Consider the following 17,346-nt stretch of genomic DNA (forward strand, 5'->3'; position numbering starts at 1 on the left):
GGTGGTAAACAACATTACGTCTTGTTCAGCATGTGTAAATCGGTGGTCTATTTTTCTGTGAATATTGCTTAAAACATTACAAATGATGTCGTTACGTTAATAAATTCGGTTTCATTCTTCCCTCACAAGAAAGAGATGGAAAAGGTTTTGTGTCCCAGGCCCTGTCACTAAAACCTTCCCAACGAGGAGAACAGACTTAGTTGCCCAGAGCACCCTGGGTCTCTCAGCTGAGCAACCAGGGCCTTCCACATTGAAGGAATTCCCATGGTGGCCAGCAGAGAGAGCTCAAGCACCACAGACCCCGAGGGGCGGGTTCCTCTGCTGGGCAGTGATAGCCAGCAGAGGGCGCACCATCTGCTTTTCTGACCCAGGGCATCTCAGAGCAGGAAGGGCTTAGACTGCTCTCAGAGGACTCAGGCCTCTGCTAGTGCCTCAGTACAGAGAGCAGAGCTGCACTTCCAGCAGGTTCTGCCACCCGCCCCAGGGGAGACCTTGGGAGCTTAGCAGCAACTTGGCATCTCCTGAGTCGCCAGAGAGAAGCTGCCTTGTTGTACTGAGTGCTGAGGAGGGGGCGCCGGGTGGCTTCCCTGGTCAAGCTGGTTGCTGAGCTGCACAGGCCTTTGCATTTTCTGGGCTGTTCCCGTGTTTCATTCCACCCCTTCCCGGACAGTTTTTGAAGAAGACGTATTTTACTAAAGGACTTGTGGATTGCGGGGTCCCACGACATCACCTCATAGATGCAGTCGATGGTTTGTTCCATTCCAGGCTTGTTTCCGGGAAGGAACCCTAACAGAAATTCAGAAGCACGGGAGCTTCATTCAATTAGGACGTGGATACATGAAATACTCGTCTCACGACCTTCTAGAAGAATGAGCTGGGACCCATGTTCCGAGTCCTGCTGGAACCAGAGACCAAGGTAAGGCCACAAACTGTCCCACACATCATATATGCTTTTTTAAAAATTTCATGGTTATTTTTCCAACCTAGGGAAGTGATTGAACACTACAGATAACCCGGTAGGTAAGTCTCATTACCCTTATGTTATCTTTTAATTTAAATTCCACTGAGTGAAGACACAGTGTAATATCAGTTTCAGGCGTCCAATATAGAGCAACACTTCCACACGTCACCCGGTGCTCATCTCAGGTGCACTTCCTAATCCCCATCAGCTGTTTCACCCATTCCCTCAACTCAGTTTGTTTCCTAGTTAAGAGTCCGTTTGTCTCCTCCCCCCGCCCCTTTGCGTTGTTTTCTTGCCATGTGTTAGTGAAATCATTGGGTATTTGTCTTTCTCTGACAGGCTTATTTCACCCAGCATAACATTCTCTCTCTCCATCCAGCGCATGGCAAATTACAAGATTTCATGTTTTTACGGCCTAATAATATTACATTCCATAGACCACATCTCAATTTATTCATCAGTTGATGGGCGCTTGGATAGTTTCTGTCATTTGGCTTTTGTAGAAAATGCTGCTGTAAACATCACGGTGCATGTATCCCTTTGAAGATTTTGTATTCTTTGTGGAAATACCTTGTAGTGAAGTTGCTGGATTGTAAGGTACTTCTATTTCCAGTTTTGTTTTGTTTTTTGACATCTCCATGTGGTTTTCCAGAGTGGCTGCACCAGTTTGCATTCCTACCCACAGTGCAAGAGGGTTATACTTTCCTCACATCCTTGGCAACACCTGCTGTGTCATCCTTCATCGATTTTAGTCATTGTGACAGATGTGATGTGTTCTCTCATTGTACTTTTGAATTGTATTTCCCTGAAGATCAGTATTGTTGAGCATTTTTTCATGTGTCTCTTGGCCATATATATGTCTTCCTTCGGGAAATGTCCACTCGTGTCTTCTGCCCATTTTTAATCAGGTTTCTCATTTTTTGGGTGCTGTATAACTGTACATATTTTGGACACTAACCCTTTATCCGATGTCGTTTGCAGATATCATTCTGTTGATGTTTTCGTTTTGTTGATTATTTCCTTGGTGACGGAAGGTTTTAATTTTTATAAAGTCTCATTATTTTTGCTTGCGTTTCCCTTACCTCTAGAGATATATCTACAAAGACGTTTGTACAGGCAATGTTCAAGTAAGATAGTACCGGTGTTATACTCTGGGATTTTTATGGTTTCAGGTTTCACATATAGGTCTTTGTCCATGTTGGATTTATTTTTGTGTATGTTGTAAGACAGTGGTCCGTTGTTTTTGTTTTGTTTTGCAGATTGCTGTCCAGTTTTTCCAAAACCATATGTTGAGGAGCCTTTTTTTTATTTATGTATTTATTTTTGAGTGAGAGAGAGAGCGAGCGAGCATGCAGAAGAGGGGCAGAGAGATATGGAGAGAGAGAATCCCACGCATGCTCTGCACTGCCCTGAGATCATGACCTGAGCTGAACCCACCATCACACGCTTTAGTGACTGGGCCACCCATGTGTCCCAAGACTATCTTTTTTTTCCATTGGATGTTCTTTCCTGCCTTGTTGAGAATTAATTGACCATAGAGGTGTGAGTTTATTTCTGGGTGACCATGTTATTGATCTATGCGTATGAGTTTGTTGTTGTTGTTATTTTTTGTTGTTGTTTTGTCAGTACTGTTCAGTACGGACATATGGATCATACTGTTCTGATCAGTATAGCTTTGTAATATAACCTAAAGTCTGGAATTGTGATGTCTCCAGCTTTGCTTTTCTTCTACAAGTTTGTGTTGGCTGTGTGGGCACTTTTGTCATTCCATACACATTTTGAGATGATTTGTTCTTGTTCTGTGACAAATGTTTTTGTTAGTGTGATATCCCTAGCACACTTCATTTCATTATATGTGTAGATTGCTTTGAAGAGTGTAGACATTTTAACAGTATTTTGTGCTTCCCATCCATGAACATGAAATGTATGTCCATTTCTTTGTGTCCTCTTCCATTTATTTCATCAGTGTTTCATAGCGTTTAGAGTACAGGTCTTTCACCTCTTTGGTTAGGTTGATTCCTGGTTTCTTGTGGTATTTGTGAGCCTGTCAATGGGATTGATCCCTTACTTTCTCTCTGTGTTAATTCATGATTTGTGTTAGATATTCAATACACATATGTTCCTTGATTTCTGTAGGTTGTGACCTGTCGAATTCATATATCAATTCTAGCAATTTTTAAGGGAGCCTTTCATGTTTTTTATAGAACCTATCATGTCAGTTCCAAACAGCGAGTGTGCTACTTCTTCCTTGCCGATTTGGATGTCTCTTATTTCTTTTTGTTGTCTGAGTGCTGTGTGCTGTGGTTATCCCGTACTATGTGGGATAACAGTGGTGAGAGGGGTCATTCCTCTCTTGTCCCTGACTTTGGAAGAAAAACTTTCAATTTTTACCCATTGAGGATGAGATGAGCTGTGGGTTTTTCATAGACGACCTTTATTATGTGCAGGTAGGTTGAGTCTCAATGTACTTTGCTGAGGGTTTTTATCATGAATGGATGTGACATTTTATCAGTTTTCCTGCCTCTGTTGAAAGCATCCTATTGTTCTTATCCTTTCTTCTATTACTGTGGTGCATCATGTTGATTGATATGTGAATGTGGAACCACGCTTGCAGCCCAGGAATATATCCCACTTGATTATGGGAAATGATTCTATCAATGTATTGTTGACTTTAATTTGAAGGTATTTTAATGAGAATTTAGGCATACATAGTCATCAGGCTATTGCTCTGCAGTTTTATTTAAAATTTTTTAAACATCTTTTTAAATGCTTACTTCTTTCCTTAGATAGAGGACATAAAAGTGAGGGAGGGGCAGAGAGACAGGGAGAGAGAGAATCCTGGCCATGCCTCACACTGTCATGGCAGGGCCCAACGTGGGACTCGAACCCACGTACCGCAAGATAATGTCCTAATCCAAAATTAAGAGTTGGACAGTAAACCAACCGACCCACACAGGCGCCGCTGCAGTTTTCGGTTTTAGTGGAGGCTTCATCTCGTTTTGGTATCAGGGTAATGATGGCCTCATACGATGAATTTGTAAGTTTTCCTTCTTTTTTTATTTTTTGTAATAATTCGAGGAGAATACCTATTACCTCTTACTTGAATGGATGGTAGAATTCATCCATGAAGCCATCTGGCCATGAACTCTTGTGTTGGGGGGAGATTTTTTTAATAACTGATGGGGTATCTTTCTGTTTTCAGATTGTAGGTATCTTCCTGTTTCAGTTTTGGTAGTGTGTGTGTTTCTAGGAATTTGTCCATTTTTCTCAGAGTGTCCAATTTGTTGCATATAGTTGTTCATAATACTATCTTCTAATTGTATTTTTGTGGTGTTGACGGTCATTTCTCCTTTCTTATTTGTGATTTCATTTATTTGAGTCCTTTCTGTCTTCTTTGTGAAGAGTCTGCCAAGGAGGTTTTCAAGTTGATTACTGCTTTCAATGAACCAGCCCCTGGTTTCATTGATTTGGCCTAGTGTCTTTTTGGTTTCTATATTCCTTATTTCTGCCCTAAACTCTATTATTTCCTTCCTTCTGCTGCTCTTTTTCTCATTCCTTCAGGTGTAAGTTAGGATTGTTTGAGATTTTTCTTGCTCTTTAAGGTAGGCTTGTATTGCTATATATACTTCCATCATAGACTGCTTTTGCCGCATTCCAAAGGGTTTTACCAGTGTATTTTCATTTTCATTTGTTTCAGTGTATTTTCTCATTGATTTCCTGTGTGACCCATTCATTTAGTAGCATGTTACTTAACCTCCCTTTATTTGTGGCCTTCCCGCCCCCCCCCCCCCCAGCCCTCTTTTTGTGGTTGACTTCAAGTTTCCTAGCTTTGTGGTTAGAAAAGATGCTTGGTCTGATCTCTGTCGTTGGGTACCTCTTGAGGCCTGATTTGTGACCTAGAATGTGATCAATTCTGGAGAACGCCCCAGGTATGCTTGAAAAGAATGTGTACTCTGCCATTTTAGTATGGAGTGTTCTGAATATATCTGTTAAACCCTTCTGGTCCAGTGTGTCATTCAAAGCCATTGTTTCCTTGTTGACTTTCTGTTTATAGGTTCTGTCCATTGATGTGAGTGATGTGTTAAAGTCCTCTACTATCATCATATTATTATAAATGAGTTCCTTTACGGTTGTTGCTAAATGTTTTGTATACTTGGTGATCGCATGTTGGGTGCATCGAAATTTACAATCATTGGATCTTCTTGTTTGGCTGTCCCCTTTAGTATGAGATCGTGTCTGTCTTCATCTCTTGTTATAGCTGTATGTATGTATGTATGTATGTATGTATGTATGTATTTTAATTTAAGTGTTAGTTGACATACAGTGCATTCTCGGGTTTAGGAGTAGAATTCGGTGATTCATCCTTTACATACAACACCCAGTGCTCATCACAAGTGCTCTCCTTAATACTCGTCCTCCATCTAGCCCAGCGCTGACCCATCTCCCTCCATCAACTTTCACTTTTTTTTTTCTCTAAATTAAGAGACTCATGTGGTTTGTTACCACGCTTCTCTTTTCCTGGCTCCTTCCTTAGTTTTCATGTGTTTTGTTTCTTAACTTCCACATGAGTGACATCATATATATGTCTTTCTCTGATTGACATATTTCATGTAGCATAATACATTCAAGCGCCATCCACATCGTTGCAAATGGCAAGATTTCATTCTTCCTGAAGCTGAGTTATATTTCATTGTATATACGTTTGTAGGTATATGTGAACATACACATATGTCTATATGCATATACATACGTATACATACACACACCACAACTTCTTTACACCTTCATCAGTTGATGGATACTTGGGCTTTCTCCATAGTTGGGCTACTGTTGATAATTCTGCTATAAATGTTGGATGCATGCAATGTCACTATTAGGTATTTACCCAAAGGGTACCAAAATAGAGTCTTGGTTTTAAAGTTTATTTTGCCTGATATAAGTATTGCTACTGGCTTTCTTTTGACATTATTGGCATGACAAATATTTCTTCATTCCCTCACTTCAAATCTGCAGGAGACGTGGGGCGCCTGGGTGGCTCAGTCAGTTAAGGGGCCGACTTCGGCTCAGGTCATGATCTCGCAGTCCGTGAGGTCGAGCCCCGCGTTGGGCTCTGTGCTGACAGCTCAGAGCCTGGAGCCTGTTTCAGATTCTGTGTCTCCCTCTCTCTGATCCTCTCCCGTTCATGCTCTGTCTCTCTCTGTCTCAAAAATAAATAAACATTAAAAAAAATTTTTAAAAATAACAAATCTGCAGGAGACTTAAGTCCAAATAAGGCTTTGTAGGCAGCATCTAGATAGACATGGTTTTTGTTTACTTGTTTGTTTGTTTTGTCCATTCTGACGCCCTACCCAATGTCTTTGGATTGGAGCATTTAGTCCATTTATAGTCAGAGTGATTATTGCTAGGTATATATTTAGTCCCATTCTACTAGTTGTTTTGTCATTGTTTCTTGATGTTTTCTCTGATCCTTTCTTGTCTGTAACAGTTTTAGTCTTTCCTTTCCACTCAAGAGCCCGATTTAAATATTCTTTTCTTTGGACTGGTGGTACATTTCTTTACTTATTTTTAATATTTCTTCTTTTTAAAATTGAAGCCCAAGTTAGTTACCTTATAGAGGAATACAGTTTCAGCAGTAGAATTTAGTGATCCATCAAGTACAAAATATACCCAATACGCATCCCAAGGTCCACCCCTAATGCCCATCACCCATTTAGCCCATACCCCTATTCAGTAACCCTCCAGGAACCCTGAGATTCTTCCCTCTATTTAACAGTCTCTTATCATTTGACTCCCTCTCTGTGTGTATCTTATTTTTGCTTTCCTTGCACTATGTTCATCAGTTTTATTAAATTCGACAGATGAGAGAAATCATAGGATGTGTGTCGTTCTCTGACATATTTTGCTTAGCTTAAGAAAGTCCGGTTCCATCCACGTTGTTGCAAAGAGCGAGATTTCATTCTTTTTGATTGCCGAGTCATAGTCCATTGTATGAATATACCATATCTTCTTTATCCATTCATCTGTCAGTGGTCATTTGGGCTCTTTGCATAACTTAGCTATTGTTGATAATGTTGCTATAAATATGGGAGTACACATGCCACTTCGAGTCAGCATTAGTGTATCTTTTGGATAAATACCTAGTAGTGCGATTGCTGGGTCCTAGTGTAGTTCTATTTTTTGTTTTCGTGACGAATCTCCATACTATTGTCCAGAATGGCTACACCACTTTGCATTCCCACCAGCATTGCAAAAGGGTTCCCTTTCCCTGCATCCTTGCCAACATCTGTCATTTCCGGAGATGTTAATTTTAGCCATTCTGATAGGTGTGAGGGGATATCTCATTGTGGGTTTGATTTGTATTTCAGTGATGACCAGTGAGATTGAGCATCTTTTCATGTGTGACCGATCTGGATGTCGTCTTTCTTAAAGTGTCTCTTCATGTCTTTTGCCCATTTCTTCACTGGATTATTTGGTTTCTGGGTGTTGAGTGTGATCAGTTTTTTATAGATTTTGGATACTAACCCTTTATCTGATATGTCACCTGCAAATATCTTCTCTCATTTTTGCCTTTTAGTTTGGCTGATTTTGTCCCCTGCTTTGCAGAAGCTTTTTATCTTCAGGACCCAATAGTTCATTGTGGGTTTTATTGCCCTTGCTTCTGGAGACATGACAAGTGAGAAGTTGCTGCGGCCAGGATCAAGGAGGTACATTGCCTGTTATCTCCTCTAGGATTTTGATGTTTCCTGACTTACATTTAGATAATTCATCCATTTTGAGGTGTGTGTGTGTGTGTGTGTGTGTGTGTGTGTGTGTGTGTGTGTGTCGTTTAAGGACAGTGTCCAGGTTCATCATTCTCACTGTCCAGTATTCCTAGTACCATTTGCTGAAGAGACTCTGATTCCATTGGATATTCTTTCTGTGTTAATAAAGATTACTCACCATATGTTTGAGGGTATATTTCTGGGTTCCATATTCTGTTCCATTGACGTCTGTCATCGTTTCTGTGCCTGTACATACTGTCTTGATGAATGCAGCTTTCTAATATACCATAAATCCAAAATAGTCATGTTTCCACCTTTGTTTTCTTTTTCAACATGACTTTGGCTTTTGGTATCTTTTCTGGATCCTTACACATTTTAGGGTTGTTTGTTCTAGCTCTGTGGAGAAAGCTCGTGTTATTTTGATAGGGATTGCATTGAGTGTGTCAATTGCTTTGGTAGTATTGACATCTTAACAATGTTTGTTCTTCTAATACGTGAGCATGGAATGTTTTCCATTTCTTTGGGTTTCTTCAATTTTTCTCACAGATGATTCATGGTTTGTTGCTTACATCCCCATTGGGAGAGAGTCTGAGCTAGGGTAAGAGTTCGGTCCAGGACGTTGCCAGGGCCAAAGCAACTCCAGTCTCGTGATCTCCCTAGAGGAATGAAGTAAGGGACCAGGAGACAGCGGGGGTCAAGTGTTTGATTAGGTTTCAAGATCGGGTTAGGATTCCGTTGAGGTTTCCAGTTAGGGGTAGGGTTTGGATTAGGACCCAAGAGGCTCCAGGTACTGAACACACAGCAGAGCGGTGGTCACCTGAATGGGCTAAGTTGAGGGCACAGGGGAGAGGGCCGGTAAGGTTCAGTCTTTGGCTTCCTGGCCACGCAAATCTATGGGCCATTGGTTGGGTAGGCCTCAGGAATTCCCTCAGACAACTGCAGCCGGGCATGCAGATTGACATTGTGAGGTTCCAGGCACCATGCCGAGGGACACTGCCCACTTCTGGAACCCCAGGCACGTGGTGTTGACAGACCTTGGGATTGGGTCCCAAAGGGGAGAGAGACTTAGCTACGGTTAGTGTTTGGACCAGGGACGTAGCCAGGATCGAAGTGACTCCAGTCTCAAGATCTCCCTCGAGAGATGAAGTGAGGGCTCATGTGAAGGTGAGGTTAAAATGAAGGGATAGGGCTCAAGGCCGGCTTAGGATTTGGAAGAGGGTCCGGTTAAGGGTAGGGTTGGGGTTACGTCCCAGGAGGCCCCAGGTGCCGAACCCAGAGGAGGGCAGTAGTCTCCGCAAAGGGCTGAGTTGAGGACACAAGGGACGGTGCCGGTCAGGATCCATCATTGGCTGCCAAGGCCCCACATGTCAATCAGCCCCTGGACGAGGAGGCCTCTGGAATCCTCTCGGGCAGCTGCAGCCGGGCCTGGGAAACGACATGGTGAGCTTCCAGGTTCCATGCCCAGTCAGCCTGCACCGCTTCTGGACCCCAGGCGCGTGTTGTTGTCAGACGTTGGAATTGGGTCCCATGGGGAGACAGCCTTAGCTAGGGTTAGGGTTCGGTCTGGGGACATTCCCAGGGCCAAAGTGACTCCAGTCTCATGATCTCCCTCGAGGGCTGAAGTGAGGGCCCATGCCAGAAGGTGGCTCAATTACAGAGTTAGGGTTCGAGGCAGACTTAGGTTTCGGTGGAGGGTCCTGGTTCGGGGTAAGATTAGGGTTAGTGTTAGGTCCCAGGAGGCTCCAGGCATGGAACCCACAGCAGGGCAGTGGTCTCCCCGACGGGATCTGTTGAGGGCACAAGGGATGGTGACGGTCAAGATCAGTCTTTGGCTGCCGAGGCCACACATGTCGATCGGCCCATGGTCGAGGAGGCCTCCGGAATCCTCTCTGGCAGATGCCGCCTGGCTTGTGAAACGACATAGTGTGCTTCCAGGTTCCATGCCGTGTGAGCCTGTACCGCTTCTGGACCCCAGGTGCGTGCTGTTGTCAGGCGTTGGAATTGGCTCCACATGGGGAGAGAGCCTTATCTAGGGTTCGGGTTCAGTCCAGGGACGTCGCCAGGGCCGACACGACTCCGGTCTCATGATCTCCCTCGAGGGCTGAAGTGAGTGCCCATGTGACAAAGTGGCTGAAGTGCAGGGTTAGGGTTCGAGGCAGGCTTAGGTTTCGGTGGAGGGTCCCGGTTCAGGGTAGGGTTAGGGTTAGGGTTAGGTCCCAGGAGGCTCCAGGTGCCGACCCCACAGCAGGGCAGTGGTCTCCCCAAAGGGCTGAGTTGAGCGCACAACTGATGGTGACGTTCAGGATCCCTCTTTGGCTGCCAAGGCCACACACGTCGATGGGCTTCTGGTCGAGGGGGCCTCTGAATCCTCTCTGGCAGCTGCCACCCGTCCTGGGAAACGACATGTTCCATGTCGTTTGAGCCTGCTCCGCTTCTGTACCCCAGGCACGTGGTGTTGTCAGATGTAAGAATTGGGTCCCCATGGAGAGATAGCCTTAGCTAAGGTTAGGATACGGTTCAGGGACGTTGCCAGGACTGATGCGACTCCGGTCTCGTGATCTCCCTCCAGGGATGAATTGAGGGACAATGGGACAAGGCGGCTCAAGTGCAGGGTTAGGATCGAGGCAGGCTTAGGTTTCGGTGGAGTGTCCCGGTTCGGGCTAGGATTACGGTTAGTGTTAGGTCCCAGGAGTCTCCAGGCGCTGAACCCACAGGAGGGCAGTGGTCTCCCTGAAGGGCATAATTGAGGTCACAAGGGATGGTGCCACCCAGGATCAGTCTTTGGCTGCAAAGGCACGCACGTTGATGGGCCCCTGGTCGATGAGGCTTCTGGGATCCTCTGGGGCAGCTGCAGCCCGGCCTGGGAAATGACATGGTGAGCTTCCACGTTCCATGCCATGTGAGCCTGTACCGCTTCTGGACCCCAGACACGTGGTTTGTTCAGAGGTTGGAATTGGATCCCCATGGGGAGAGAGCCTTAGCTAGGATCAGGGTTCAGTCCAGGGACGTCTCCAGTGCCGAAGCGACTCAGGTCTCGTGATCTCCCTCCAGGGCTGACGTGAAAGCCCATGCGAGAAGGCAGCTCAAGTACAGGGTTAGGGTTCAAGGCAGCCTTACGTTTCGGTGGAGGCTCCCAGTTAAGGGTCGTGTTAGGTTTAGGGTTAGGTCCCAAGAGGCTCCAGGCGCCGTACCCACAGCAGGGCTGTGGTCTCCCCGAAGGGCTGAGTTGAGGGCATAAATGAGTTTGCCGGTCAGGTTCAGTCATTGTCTGTCAAGGCCACACACGTCAATGGGCTCCTAGTCGAGGAGGCCTCCGAATCCTCTCGGGCAGCTTCAGCCAGGCCTTGGAAAAGACATGGTGAGCTTCCAGGTTCCATGCTGAGTGAGCCTGCACCTCTTGTGTAACCTAGGCCCGTGGTGTTTTTAGACTTTGGTATTGGGTCCACATGGGGAGAGTGCCTTAGCTAGGTTTAGGGTTCGGTCCAGGGACGTCGCCGGTGCCGAAAGGACTCTGATCTCGTGACCTACCTCGAGTGCTGAAGTGAGGGCCCATGCGATCAGGTGACACAAGTGTAGGGTTAGGGTTCGAGGCCCGCTTAGGTTTCATTGGAGGTTCCCGGATCGAGGTAGTTTTAGGTTTAGGGATATGTCCCAGTAGGTTCCAGGCCCCGAACCCACAGCAGGGCAGTGGTGTCCCCAAAGGGCTGAGTTAAGGGCACAAGTGAGGGTGCCAGTCAGATTCAGTCTTTGGCTGACAAGGCCACACACATCGACAGGCCCTGGTCGGGGAGGCCTTCGGAATCATCTCGGGCATCTTCAGCCGAGCCTGGGAAATGACATGGTGAACTTCCAGGTTCCATGCCGAGTGAGTCTGCACCACTTGTGTACCCCAGGTGCGTGGTGTTGTCAGACGTTGGTATTGGGTCCCCATGGGGAGAGATCCTCAGCTAGGGTTAGGGTTCGGTCAAGGGACGTCGCCAGACCGAAGCGACTACGCTCTCGTTATGTCCATTGAGGGCTAAAGTGAGGGCCCATGCGACGGGGCATCTCAAGTTTAGGGTTCTGTTACAAGGCCGGCTTAGTTTTTGGTGTAGGCAACCGGTTTGAGGTAGGGTTAGGGTTTGGGTTAGTTTTCAGGAGTCTACATGCACTGAACCCTTAGCAGACCAGTGGTCTCCCTGAAGGGCTGACTTGAGGGCACAAGGGAGACTACCGGTCAGGATCAGTCTTTGGCTGCCAAGGCCATACACGTCGATGGGCCCCTTGTCGGGGAGGCCTCAGGAATCCTCTCGGGCAGCTGCAGCCACCTGGGAAATGAAATGGACAGCTTCCAGGTTCCATGCCCAGTTAGCCTGTACTGCTTGTGGACCCCAGGCACGTGGTGTTGTCACATTTTGGTATTGGGTCCCCTTGGGGAGTGTGCCTTAGCTAGGGTTAGGTTTCTTTCCAGGGACGTCGCCAGGGCCGAAGCGACTCCGGTCTCATATTCTTCCTCGAGGCCTGAAGTGAGGGCCCATGCAATGGGGTGGCTCAAATATAGGGTTAGGGATCGAGGCTGGCTTAGTTTTCAGAGCAGGGTCCTGGTTTTGGGTAAGGTTAGGTTTAGGTCCCAGCAGACTCCAGGCGCTGAACCCACAGTAGGGCAGTGGTCTCCCCGAAGGGCTGAGTTGAGGGCACAAGGGAGCGTGCAGGTAAGTATCAGTCTTTGGCTGCCAAGGTCACACACGTCAATGGGCCCCTGGTCGAGGAGGCCTCCGGAATCCTCTGGGTCAGCTGCAGCCCGGCTTGGGAAACGACATGCTGAGCTTCCAGGTTCCATGCCTTGTGAGCCTGCACCACTTCTGGACCCCAGGCACGTGGTGTTGTTAGACGTTGGAATTGGGTCCCCATGGGGAGAGTGCCTTAGCTAGGGTTATGGTTCGGTCCAGGGACCTCGCCAGGGCCGAAGCGACTCCGGTCTCGTGATATCCCTCGAGGGCTGAAGTGAGGGCCTATGACACGGGGCTGCTCAAGTGTAGGGTAGGGTTCTAGGCCCCCTTTAGTTTCATTGGAGGGTCCCCTTTTGTGGTGGGGTTAGGGTGTGAGTTGAGGGTACAGGGAGGGTGCCAATCAAGACCAGTCTTTGGCTTCCTATTTCACACAAATCTATGGCCCCCTGTAGGGTAAGCCTCAGGAATCCTCTCGGGCAGCTGCAGTCGGGCCTGGGAAATGTCATGGTGAGGTTCCACATTCCTTTCCGAGTGACCCTTTACTGCTTCTGGACCCCAGCCACATGGTGTTGTCAGAGGTTTATAGTTCAGTCCAGGGAAGTCGCCAGGGTCGAAGCGACATCAGTGTTTTGAATTCCATGGAAGGCTGAAATGAGGGCACATGCTCCGACATGGATGTGTTGTAAAGTTAGTGTGATATATAGGGTTAGGTGTAGGGTGAGTGTTCTAGTTAGGGTTACCATTAGGTTTAGGGTTAGCTCCCTGGAGGCCCTGGGTTGTACCCCAGAGCATAGCAGGTGTATCTCCAAAGGGCTGAATGGAGTCACAAGGGTGGGTGCCGGTCAAGATTATTCTATGGGTTCCAAGGCTAGACATATGTATGTGCCACCCTTACTGTAGGCTTCAGGAATCCTCCAGTGCAGCTGCCGTCTCGCTTTGGAAATGACATGGTGATATTCAACGTTCCATGTCGAGTATTTCTTCATCAATTCTGGAACCCATGTGCATGCTGTTATTAGAAAATATACAAATGTGTATTTTCTGATGGAATGAAATCTCCCTTGATGTCTTTGTGGTGTTAAAGTGCACTTCTATGATTGTATGAGTATCAATTATTTACTTTAGGTTTTCAGTGTTTTGTGTATTGGATTCTCTCAGGTTGAGCACATATATGTTTACATTTGTTGTATCTTTCGTTTGATTATACCTTTTTTCATTATAATTTCCTTCTTTCTCTCTTCTTAGAGTTTTATTTTTAAATGTATTTGTTTGATATAGGTATGGCTACTGCTGTTTCTTTTGATAATTTACTTCTGTAATTACTCTCTTGTAGGTAGAGAATAGATAGGTCCTATATTTCATTCATTCTCCCACCCAGTGCCTTTTTTTATGAGGAGAGAGAGCTCGGGTATGGGAGGGCTGGTTGGGGAAAATGGGGAAGACAGAGAGAAAGAGAGAGAATGAGACTCAGTATGTATCTTAAGTAAGTTCCTTGCTCAGTGCAGAGCCCAGTGAGGTCTCAATCCAATGACCCTGGCATCATAGCCTGATCCAAAGTCAAGAGTTGAAATCTCACGTTATTGAGCCATCCAGGCGCCCCTATCTGTTACCCTGTGCCTTTGATTTGAGCATTTATCCTGTTTCCTTTCAAAGTAATTGATAGACATATACTTGTCCTTTTATTACTTGATGATTGTTGTTTCTGAATCTTTCTGATCCTTTCTTCTCTTTCTCTTTTTTATGGTTTGCTTGGTTTCTTTAGTACCACAGTTGAAATTGCTTGTCTTTATAGTCTGCATATGTATTGGTGGTGTTTGATTTGTGGTTATTATTAGGTTTGTACCAAACCACTTGTGCATATAGAAGTCTATATTTAGTTGATAGTTGTTTAAGTTTGAACCAGTTCTTTACTCCTCTCCTCCCCGTGTTGTAGATATGTAGTGTCATGTTTCAAAACCTTTCATATCGCGAATACTTTGGCTGATGTTTTATAGATGTACTCATTTTTATTGCTTTTGCGTTTCGCACGTTAATAGTGTCACTTTAGGTGTTTCTTTTCCACTTAAAGTGTCCGCTTTAACAAATCTTTCAGGGGTGGTTTGTTGGTTGTGAACTCGCTGAGTATTTATTTGGGAACCTCTTCATCTCTCCTTCCATCTGAATGATAGTGTTGTGGATAGACTCTCTGGCTGCAGATGTTATTCATTCAGCACCTGTACCATACCGTGCTGCTCACTTATGGTTTCAAAGTTTCTTCTGAAAAACATCGAGTGATAACCTTATGGGGCTTCTCTTGTAGGTAATTGTCATCTTTTGGTTTTTCTGCTATTAAATTGTTTCTTTATCACGACATTTTGCATTTTAATTCCTATATGACTTGATGTGGATCTGCTTCTGTTGAATATTTTGGGGGTTCTTTGTGCCTCCTACTTCTGGATCTGTTTCATTCCCCACATTAAGGACGTTTTCATCTATTGTGTCTTCAAATAAATTTTCTGGTTCCATTTCTCAGAGTTTGGAGAATGAGAAATAGGGCAGAAGAGACCTATTGAAGGTTCTCTGATGAGTCACTGGTTTTGCATGTGTGGAGGGTAGATTTGGGATTCAAATGAACAACCTACATTTAATTTAAAAGAACTAGAAAAAAACAACAATCTACCAATGTCCAATGTTCTCAAAAGGGAGGAAGTAATGCATATGAGAGTGGAAACCAATGAAACTGAGACCATGAAATCAATAGAAAATATGAAGAAGGTCAACAGTGGGTTTTCTGAAGAGTGAAACAAAAATTTCAAGTTTATACGTAGACTATGCTAAGACAGAGAGAGGACCCAACTCAAAATAATTATAAATAAAAGGGCAGACATTACACCTGATACCAAAGAAACATAAAGGAGACAAAGAGGCGACCATGGCTAAATTAGATGCCAGCAAACTGCCTACATAGAAGAAATGGATAGGTTCTTAGAAACACACAACCTACCAAGACTGTATCAGGAAGAAATAGAAGGTTTGAACAGACCCATTAAAGGAAGACTGCATCAATACAAGAAGATAACCAAAGTAAGTAAATTGAATCAGTAATCGAAATTCTCTCAGGGAAGAAAAGCCCAGGACCAGGTAGATTCACTGATGAATGTGACCAAACGTTTGTAGAAGAAATAACAGCAGTCCTCTCACTGATTCAAAAGGAATGAACACCATAAACTCATTTCATGAGACTGGAATTACCCTGGTAGGAAGCCAGAAAAGGATACTACCTGAACAGAAAACTATAGGCCAGTATTCCCATGATGAATATAGATGAATAATTCCCAGTGATATACAGGCAAACCAAATTAACCATCACATAAAAAGGATCATTGACCGTGATGTAGGGTTTTTCCCTGTAAAGGAAGGATGTTTCAGAAATGAAAATCAATAAATATGACCCCTCCCATAATTGAATGAAAGAAAAATCGTCCAGAAACCAGAATCAACTATAAATAGCAAACGGAGGATTACTAGAAGGGAGGTGGGCAGGGGGATGGGTTAAATGGGTGATCGGCTAAGGAGGGCGCTAGTAGTGAGGAACACTGGATGTTGTATGTAAGTGATGGATGACTACATTGTACTCCTGAAACTAACATTACACTGTATGTTAACCAACTAGAATTTAAATAAAAACATGAAAAAAATATATACTAAAGAAATACATAAATAAATTTAAAGTTAACAAAATAAATACATTTTTTAAATTTTTCTTAATGTTTCTTTATTTTTGACAGAGAGAGACAGAGAGAAAGAGAGAGACAGAGAGAAAGAGAGAGACAGAGAGAGAGAGAGAGAGACAGAGAGAGAGAGAGAGAGAGAGAGAGAGAGGGCATGATCAGGGGAGGGGTAGTGAGAGTGTGAGACACAGAATCGAAGCAGGCTCCAGGCTCTGAGCTGTCAGCACAGAGCCTGATGCGGGGCTCAAACCCATAGACCGTGAGATCATGACGTGAATCAAGTCAGACGCTCAACCAACTGAGCCACCCAGGCACCCCATACATTTTAAAAATTAAAAAGAAAACTGCTGTGACTATGTCAATAGATACACAAAAAAGTTCTGAGAAAATTTGGTATCCATTTGTGCTAAAAAACTCTTTAAAAATTCCCCGTAGAGGGAACATATCTCAACATAAGAAAGGCCATGTATGTGAAGCCCATATCTAACATCATACTCTATAGTGAAATTGTGAAAGATTGTCCTCTAAGATCAGGAACAAGACAAGGATGCCCTATATGTGAAGGGGTTGGGTGATGCAGGCTTCCGGTTATGGAATAATAAATTACAGATAGAGGATATAGCATAGGGAACATTGAGAATGGTACTGGAATAGTGATGCATGGTGACAGATTGTAGCTACACCTGTGTTAGCGTATCAGAATGTATACACTTGTCCAATCACTATGTTGTTCATCTGAAACTAATGTAACATACTGTATCAGCTATTCCCAAATAACATGATTTTTTAAAAAGGTAAAAGAATGAAATAAAGTTCAGTGTAAAAGAACTTGTTAATATCTAATCAAGAAATACATTAAAGTTCCAAACTAGAAAGTCACTATATCACATCCTGTAGCTTTCCTATACACTAACCAAATTATCTAAGAAGAAAAGAAAACAATCCATTTACAATAGCATCAAAAACAATAAACTGTATAGGAATAAATTTAGCCAAGGAAGTGAAAGATCTCTCTACAGAAAACTATAACACCCATGTACTGAAACGGAAGAAATTCAATTTGGATGAAAGAAACAGGAGAACACACAAGTCAGTGAAAAGCCATCTCACGTCTGTCTTTCAGAGGAATTAATATAGATACAATGTCCATATTACCCAAAGCCATCTAGAGATTCAGTGCAATCTTTATCAAGACTCCAATGCAA

The 17,346-nt window shown here is 44.4% G+C and overlaps 1 long non-coding RNA gene across 1 annotated transcript in view; it reads left to right on the plus strand.

Moving 5' to 3' along the window:
* The first annotated feature begins 864 nt into the window (after positions 1-864).
* The window catches only part of LOC125163239 (uncharacterized), a 45,426-nt gene continuing 28,944 nt past the window's right edge, over positions 865-17,346 (plus strand). Inside the window, exon 1 of the long non-coding RNA XR_007151355.1 lies at positions 865-916. This is a non-coding gene — a long non-coding RNA (uncharacterized LOC125163239). The remainder of the gene's footprint in view (positions 917-17,346) is intronic.

The sequence above is a fragment of the Prionailurus viverrinus genome, chromosome B1 (assembly GCF_022837055.1).
Source record: "Prionailurus viverrinus isolate Anna chromosome B1, UM_Priviv_1.0, whole genome shotgun sequence".
Classification (NCBI taxonomy): domain Eukaryota; kingdom Metazoa; phylum Chordata; class Mammalia; order Carnivora; family Felidae; genus Prionailurus; species Prionailurus viverrinus.